General features: G+C 43.9%; 1 pseudogene across 1 annotated transcript; it reads left to right on the forward strand.

Moving 5' to 3' along the window:
• The first annotated feature begins 5,259 nt into the window (after positions 1 to 5,259).
• LOC110085056 (integrator complex subunit 15 pseudogene) lies at positions 5,260 to 6,726 on the forward strand (annotated as a pseudogene). The gene has a single exon (XR_013540978.1). The product of XR_013540978.1 is annotated as an integrator complex subunit 15 pseudogene (transcript).
• Positions 6,727 to 9,071: the final 2,345 nt, after the last annotated feature.

Genomic DNA, 9,071 nt, shown 5'->3' on the forward strand with positions numbered 1-9,071 from the left:
TTGCATTATTTCATAATTTAATATCTTCATTGACCTGTGAGTAGCCTCTGGCAAAACTGTTTGTGTGGTTCAAGATGAAGATTAGGCCTTACAAGAAATGTATCTTGAATATCTTCATAATTGGGAAGCTACTTTTGAAATAACCTATAATGGCTTATTCAGCCAAGATAAGCCAAAGCCTTATGTTTTGCCTATTGCAGGTACAGTACTTCCAACATGCCTTGGGGTGCAGTTACACAGCAGAAGAAAAATAAAGCAGGTCTGCTACGAAGTCACACCCAAGAAATCAGGGTTCTTCAGATTAATTTGCTTCCACTGAACACAGAGAAGTCAGCAGGGAGAGGGAAGAAAACTGGCACTCAGCCTTGTTGGTGGCTTGTTAAGGTAGCTCTGCTCAGATTTTCAACCGTACAACTGCACTCATTTCACACGCTAGCAAGGTTATGCTCAAAATCCTACAAGGTAGGCTTCAGCAGTATGTGGACCGAGAACTCCCAGAAATACAAGCTGGATTCCGAAGGGGCAGAGGAACCAGAGACCAAATTGCAAACATGTGCTGGATTATAGAGAAAGCCAGAGAGTTCCAGAAAAACATCTGCTTCATTGACTATGCAAAAGCCTTTGACTGTGTGGACCACAGCAAACTATGGCAAGTCCTTAAAGAAATGGGAGTACCTGACCAACTTGTCTATCCCCTGAGAAACCTATACAGTATGTGGGACAGGAAGCAACAGTTAGAACTGGATATGGAACAACTGATTGGTTCAAAATTGGGAAAGGAGTACGACAAGGCTGTATATTGTCCCCCGGCTTATTTAACTTATATGCAGAATACATAATGCGGAAGGCTGGACTGGAGGAATCCCAAACCGGAATTAAGATTGCCGGAAGAAATATCAACAACCTCCGATACGCACATGATACCACTCTGATGGCAGAAAGTGAGGAGGAATTAAAGAACCTTGTAATGAGGGTGAAAGAGGAGAGTTCAAAAAACGGCCTGAAACTCAACATCAAAAAAACTAAGATCATAGCCACTGGTCCCATCACCTCCTGGCAAACAGAAGGGGAAAATATGGAGGCAGTGACAGATTTTACTTTCTTGGGCTCTATGATCACTGCAGATGGAGACAGCAGCCACGAAATTAAAAGACGCCTGCTTCTTGGGAGGAAAGCGATGACAAACCTCAACAGCATCTTAAAAAGCAGAGACATCACCTTGTAAACAAAAGTCCGAATAGTCAAAGCTATGGTTTTCCTGTAGTGATGTATGGTAGTGAGAGCTGGACCATAAAGAAAGCAGACCACCGAAGAATTGATGCCTTTGAACTGTGGTGCTGGAGGAGGCTCTTGAGAGTCCCCTGGACTGCAAGGAGAACAAACCTATCCATTTTGAAGGAAATCAACCCTGAGTGCTCACTGGAAGGACAGATCCTGAAGCTGAGGCTCCAGTACTTTGGCCATCTGATGAGAAGAGAAGACTCCTTGGAAAAGACCTTGATGTTAGGAAAGTGTGACGGCAAGAGGAGGGGACGACAGAGGATGAGATGGCTGGACAGTGTCTGCGAAACAACCAACATGAAATTGACACAACTACAGGAAGCAGTGGAAGATAGGAGAGCCTGGCATGCTCTGGTCCATGGGGTCATGAAGAGTCGGACACGACTAAACGACTAAATGAACGAACGACACTCAGATTTTCAAGAGGCAGAGTTAGAGCAGAGCTACCTTAACAAGCTGCCAGTAAGGTTGATTGATAACTTCTCTCTCTCTCTCTGCTATTACTCACTCTTTTTGTCTCTCTCTGTTTGGGTGCCTAGCTTCCCTAGTGGCAGGGCAGCAAACTTTTAAAAGGCTGGAAGGAATGAAGGGAAAAACAAGCAGACACAAGCAACAAGTTTGGAGAGGAGAGGATTCAAACAGCAGTTTCCCTGCTGCCCTGCCTCTGTTGCTACTGCAACCAGGTGAAATGACTTCAGATAGAATGGCAACAGACCCTTCAAGCGATCACACACCACTTGAACCAATGCAAATGCATTCATTGTCAAATAAGTAGAACACTCAGTGGTGGAGGAGCAAACTATAGATTGGAGGGCAAAACACCATGCTGATTCACATAGGCTTGAACATCATGTAGCCAGCAGAAAATGCTATGAATCTGACCGCCTCAATCTCAGAGCATTTGCAAAATAATTGTCAATGTAGCCCGCCCTTTAGTTGAAGTCAAATACCGTAACAATAGATTCCTGTATATATGAAGTGGACATCTTTGGCTACCTTGATTGGAACAAACTACAATTCAGGGAAAAGAAGTTTATTGTTAAAGAGTGTTAATTTGCTACTGTAAAATATATCTACATTTATATCTTATAAACAGTAATCTGTTTATATTAGTTATGCTGTTTTTAGGAGCAATGCATCAGCACCATGTTACTTTTTAATGACACGTTAATTATTATTTTTTAAATAAGACACTCAAAAATACAAAAATGGCTATAAAAATTCCCACCAAATGACTCCCTCCCCAGAGTAGAACTGTAGAAGATATTGTCTAGAAAAAAATAATACTGGGAAAGGCAGAAGGCAGCAAGAAAAGAGGAAGACCAAATATGAGATGGATTGATTCCTTAAGGAAGCCACAACAGGTGAGCAAAGCAGTTGAGGATGGGAATTTTGGAGATCACTCGCTCTAAGGATCAACGTAACTTGATGGAAAATAACAACAGGAGATACTAGAAAACATTACTAATCTCATTTGAAACATAACGATGTTGCCAGTTGTTGTTTTTTTAAATAAAATTGTTATATCAACATTGTCCTCCAAATGTAGTGGGTTGGAAGTAATGTTCTAACTCATAACGCTTTACTTCCATGCCCTACCAGCACATGAAACCAATTTCAGGTCATGTTTCAAATCCTAGTTTATTCTCATCCTGGTGGCTAGAATTTCTCAGTTTAAAGGTGCAAGAACAAACAACCACTAAACCCAAGAATCTTCAATCATGGCTTATAAAGAAAGTAAGAGTGCTCAGCTAGTTGTTCATAATCATGTACATCTCAGTTTGTTCATTCATTTTGTTTATACTCTGCCTTTTCTATACCCCCACTTAAGGCAGTAGTTTAATAACTCCAGGTATCTCACATTCCAAGCGGACCTATACTGTATAGCTGTATAAAGAAAAATTGCTTCTCTGGATCTCCTAATGGGTCTATTAAAATAAAACAATATCGGGATCTGTCAAACTTCTGATCAGAGTACTAAGAGTACCATGATGTACCCCGAGGCCGCATTCTGGTTTGAGGCATAGTGCTACTCTGTAGGGCCTCTTACCAAGAAAGCAGCCATTTTGTTTTGGCTCAAGGTTGTTTTACTGTCTTATGAGGAAATGGGAAGGGACTTCGGGTTGCACTTACATCTAAATTGGGCTGTTCTTCAGTCTACTTCAAGAGGCTCAAGAACATGTTATTTGAAAGACTGTATGACACCAACATCTCAAGTACCATGGCATCTGTACCTAGTTGCTTCTCCAATAGGATCTATAAAGGCTTCTATTCCCCTTTTAGAAAAGTTCCCCCATGTTTTCCCTTATTAGCTCACAGGAGCTAAGATGGCTACTCCTTAAGACTGAACTCCCTGGAGTTGAAAGAGGTTCGGGTGTTATATGGACCAACATGGTATAAGCAAATATTGCCACGGGGCTTCTAAGATGGAGGCCATAATACAGTTTTTGATAGATTTTGACCTATGTAGGTTCTGTCAATCTTATTAAAGCCTATTCCCAATACACTTTTATTTCATTATTTGTTTTATGGTTTATTAATACTGTCTTTTTTTTTCTCAAAAGGGATAGAAGTGGGCTTACTACAGTGATCTTGAATAAAATATATATAAAACAGAAAATTGAGGATTGAAATAGAATTAAGTTGAAGGCACAATTAAAAACACAACTTAAAAGCAGGTAATTAAAATAAATGCAGGACCCAATTGATAAGAAGACCCAAATGTGTTTCTCATAGTGTAAATTCATTTAAAAGTATGAATTAGCCATAGGAAGCTTGGGCATCTAAGGATAAGGTAAAACTCTTTAATTTTTATACTAAGTAGAAATGCATGCTGTGCAGTTTCTTGCCACTTAGCATATGTTCAAAGATGTCTTCTTTCAGTCATGAAAATAATATAAGACACATGGCATTAGTGTGTGAAAATTAACCCTCTTAAAATAATGATTTTTTTAGTTTAATGGAAAAATGTACATATCTCCTGCCCAATTCACTTACTGTAGCTTTTGTAGACTTTAAAGCACCTTTGACTCCATATTGTGATTGCATCTTTGGAGCAAATAGAAATCCTCGAATATAGATCCTAGGGTGCTTAGGAGAATCCAGGGACTGTGTGAGAATGCTATCCTACAAGTAAGTCACCTCTGATGTCAACCTTTCAGACCTTGTCTCTGTAAATAAGAGAATGTGTCAGGGATGTTTACTAGCTCCTCTGCTATTTAATGTATATTTAAATTTATGTTTATCTAGCCTCAAGTTTTTTTCTGTTCCATCTAAAGGACAGGAATATTTAAGTGCTTCTGTATACAAATAGCACTATCTTCCTGTCATGTGGGGATGCAAAGACTGTTAAGGGCATTAGGCATCTATTGCAACAAGGAACACGCCCGGGTAATGACACCAAATTGAAAAACTTACTTTTGGGGAAAAGGAAGAGGAAATACAGAAAGAGGCTTCAGAGGCAATTGCTTGAACAGGCCAACTAATATAAATATCTTGAAGCAACATTTAAAATTCAGGAAGAGGACCAGATCATTTAAAGCACTGTAGCTCTGTCAACTGTGGTATCCACCAATGCTATTTATTGCTTTTCTTCTGGATCAAGTGGAAAAATATTGTGGTGCTTTCAGTATAGCTGTATAAAGATAAATTGCTCCCTCTGATTCTCAATGGATCTCCTAATGGGCCCATTAAAATATAACAATATTGGATTTGTCAAACTTCTGATCTAGGTGGCGGAGCAGGTTTGCGGAGCGCAGGCCGGCCGGGACCGGGACCTCAAGCCGCCCCCCCTTATTCCTGCGGCTGCTTGCGTTGGTGTCGGAGGGGGAGGGGCTGCGTCATGTCCGGGGCTTCGCACGTGCAGGACGTGGGTCGAATGCTTGGCACGTGTGAATGCGTCGTGCGGGATCCGAGGAGGGTTGCTGCAGCAGGATTTGCTCTGGAAGGTGGCACCGCCCGGGGGCCCAGCGGCACACAATGAGCGACATCTGGTACTTACTGCTCCACCGGGATGCGCTCAGCGCCGCCAAGGAGGCCCTCTACCACCTGGACATCTACTTCGGCTGCCAGCTCCAGAGCATCCCCCTGCCGCTGGTGGACAAGGGCCACGTCGAGCTGCTCGAGGAGTTCGTCTTCCAGGCCCCCAAAGAGCGCAGCCCCCTGCCCAAAAGATTCAACTCGCTGCAGGAGCTGCAATGGCTGGACATCCTGTGCAACTGCTTCCAGGAGCAAAGCAAGGACTCCGGCAGATCCTCTTCTCCTCCCTGTTCAGCCCCCAAGGGAACTAGGTGGACGACAGCCGGATGGCCATGCTAGGGAAGCTGGTCTCCATGGCCGTGGCCATCTGCCAGGTCCCCGTCTTGAAGTGCGGGGCTTCATGGTTGCAGCGGACACCGGCGGTGTACTGCGGGAGGCTGGCCCAAGCAGTGGTGGACGATTACTGCAGCCTGCTTCCAGGCTCCATTCAGAGGCTGAAGCAGATCTTCAACGCCAGCCCTTGCTTCTGCTGCCGGTTCATCACGGCTGTCACCATGCTCTACGATCTCTCATCAGATGATCTCATCCCCCCACCAGACTTGCTGGAGATGATTGTCTCGTGGATCTTTGAGGACCCCTGTTTGATCCTCATCGCCTTCTTGGACACCCCGATGGTGGCCAGCCAGCCGATCAGATTTCCGGAGCTCACCCCGCTCAGTGGCCTGATCCGCTGGCATGTGAAGGCCCCGCTGGCTTACAAGCGGAGGAAGCCTCCCGTCTCGAATGGCCTCAACCTCAGCGGCAAAGTTTCTGACGACTCGCTGGCCAGCTGGGAGAAGGACGGCCACCTCTGGTACTCCAAGCTGCACCTCAACGTCTTGCAGGTGCTGATCCTGCTGCAGGGCCACTTGAAGGAGAAGAACCTCTCTGGGCAGCTGGGGCTTGGACCACATGGTTTCCCTGGTGGAGGAAATACAGTGGGGTCTTGACTTACGAATGGCCCGAGTTACAAACATTTTGACTTACGAACCGCTCTTATAGGAAAATATTGACTTGACTTACGTACTTAGATTTGAGTTACGAACTGAAAAAAACCACGTGGGAGGCAGGGAAAGTGCAAAATTTGAACTTTCAGTTAACTGTTGGCCAGTGAAAAGGGTGCTTGTCTGCTTCCTCACTCCTCCCAGCGTTTAGAGAGTGGATTGGGAGACAGTCTTCAGACTGCCTGGTACTGCCTGGACTGTATTTTCCCTGCCTTCCCAGAACCTTTCTTGACCTAAGAAAAAAAGAAACAAAATATCCCCCTCTAGGGGTCGATGGCGGAATAGCAGCTTCCCATTAGTTTCTATGGATGGAAAAGAACAGATACGGATCAAATGATTTTCAATGCATTCTTATGGGAAATGCAGATTTGACCTGCAAACTTTTTGACTTGAGAACCGCCTTCCAATATGGATTAAGTTCTCAAGTCAAGACCCCACTGTATCTCTGTCTAGACATCCACGTTCTAATTAATTTTCTGTCATACTTTTAGTATAATAAATGTTATGCTTGTCTCTCCTGCTCCGGATAAAGAATCATGGGCCCACCTGTTTTTAAAGAATGGGTAGGTTGGCAAAGACAAATAAAACTGGCTGCTAGATTAAATCAAACCTGAGTTCCCTCTAGAGCAGGGGTGTCCAACCTTTCACCTTCCCTGGGACACATTAGAAGATGAAAAATTGGTTTGGGCCGCACATACATTTGGTTTGGGCCACATGGAGGGGCAGCCTTAGCCATCCTCTGCAGCCCCGCTCCAAGTGTGCTTACCGGCAGCTGCGATCTCAGACAGCAGAGGCTGCCAGCTTGAGTCCAGTGACTTTATGGGGCTGGGAGGTCTACCTATTGATGGGGATGGCACAATGCAGTCATGCAGCACCCCTGTCCCCTCCCCTCCCCACCCACTCCTTCCTTCCTTCCCTCTCTCCCCCTCTACTGTGGTGACATGCCCCGGCCACATTCTGGCCGCGAGCGCTGGCAGTGTAACTTGAAACTTTGGAATTTCTTTAAAAATAAAAAATTGCACTGGGCCGCATTACGAGCTGATCTGGGCCGCATGCGGCCCTCGGGCCGCAGGTTGGACAAGCCTGCTCTAGAGGCAAAAATGACTAAAGTGAAGCTAGTGTACTCACGAGGAGGCAAGGCTCACTGGAAAAGACAAAAAAGCTGGAGAAAATTGAAGGCAGTAGGAAGAAGATTGAACCTAAGATGGATTTGACTCAGTAAAGGAAGTCACAGGCTTCAGTTTCCAGGACTTGAACAGGACTGTCAACAAATGGACTTTTTGCAGTTCATCAATTAATGGAGTTGCAATAAGTTCTAAGTGAATTGAAAGCACATAATGATGACACATTGGGCAGAACCTTGATGATTCTCTCTCTCTAGGATTCAGGCCTGGAAGTGAGAACTTGACCATAAAGGAGGCTGACCGCCAAAGAATTGATGCTTTTGAATTGTGGTGCTGGAGGAGGCTCTTGAGAGTCCACTGGACTGCAAAGAGAACAAACCTATCCATTTTGAAGGAAATCAACCGTGAGTGCTCACTGAAGGACAGATCCTGAAGCTGAGGCGCCAATACTTTGGCCATCTCATGAGAAGAGAAGACTCCCTGGAAGAGACCCAGACGTTGGGAAAGTGTGAAGGCAAGAGGAGAAGGGGACGATGGAGGACGAGATGGTTGGACGGTGTCATCGAAGCTACCAACATGAATTTGACCCAACTCCGGGAGGCAATGGAAGACAGGAGGGCCTGGAATGCTCTGGTCCATGGGGTCACGAAGAGTCGGACACGACTTAATGACTAAACAATAACAAGGATTCAGCCCCTAAAAAAGGCCCCTAAAAAAACCCTCAGGAAGTCTTCTGGTCATTTTCTGTTTTGAAAAAGGTCTTTTATGACATCAAAATATTCCTGGGTTGAATGAAGATAAGTAAAAACAGTCTGTTCTTCCCTCTCCAGATGTTCTGTAATAAAGATCAACAGTAACCATTTGAAATACATGGAGTCAGCCAAGGTAGTTCTGGGGTAATGGAAGGTAAACCCAGATTAAATTTTATTTAAGCCATGTAGTAAAGAGTGAGAGAGAAAGTGAGGGAATTTACCTGTTACACATAACAGCATTCCCAGCTTGAAACAATTACTGTTTTGGATCAAAGTTCCCAGGGGGGAAAAAAATCCAAGCGCTGTCTCTAATACTATTTTGGTAACAATCCAGAATTCCACAATAAAGATGAACTCTGAAAATTATTGAGAACTGATACAAGAATCTTAACAACTGAGATTTCAGGGCAGAAGTACACTGGTGAGACTATTTGCTTAATTTCTTAAAAAAGAGAGGAGCCACAGAACAGTAATTCTAGTTTGGAAACACATAATACGTAACTTCAGACCTTAATACATATTAAAAGATGCCAAGTGATCCTTTATCATAAAGTGTGAATTGGTCCAATGGTACATGTGAACTCCAGCAAAAACTTATATGGGAGCTTTTATTCTTATTACTAAATTTGAAGATTGCTTTTCAACAGAATCTTCTACTACAAACACCTATGTTGGAAACCATTCCAACTTCAGTAAATGGCTGGATTCTCCATGTTCCTGATAACTTGAAACTCCATTTCCTGCCATTCTGCTGTCAATAGCTCATTGTGAGTACGCCTATAATCTTTCTGAAGCTGAGATCTCTTTGTTGAGATCCGGCTGTGCTCACATCGGATGTATCTACAGATATGAGAAAAAGAGTTCTGGCAGAAGCAGTCCGATGGCACATTACA

The sequence above is a fragment of the Pogona vitticeps genome, chromosome 2 (assembly GCF_051106095.1).
Source record: "Pogona vitticeps strain Pit_001003342236 chromosome 2, PviZW2.1, whole genome shotgun sequence".
Classification (NCBI taxonomy): Eukaryota; Metazoa; Chordata; class Lepidosauria; order Squamata; family Agamidae; genus Pogona; species Pogona vitticeps.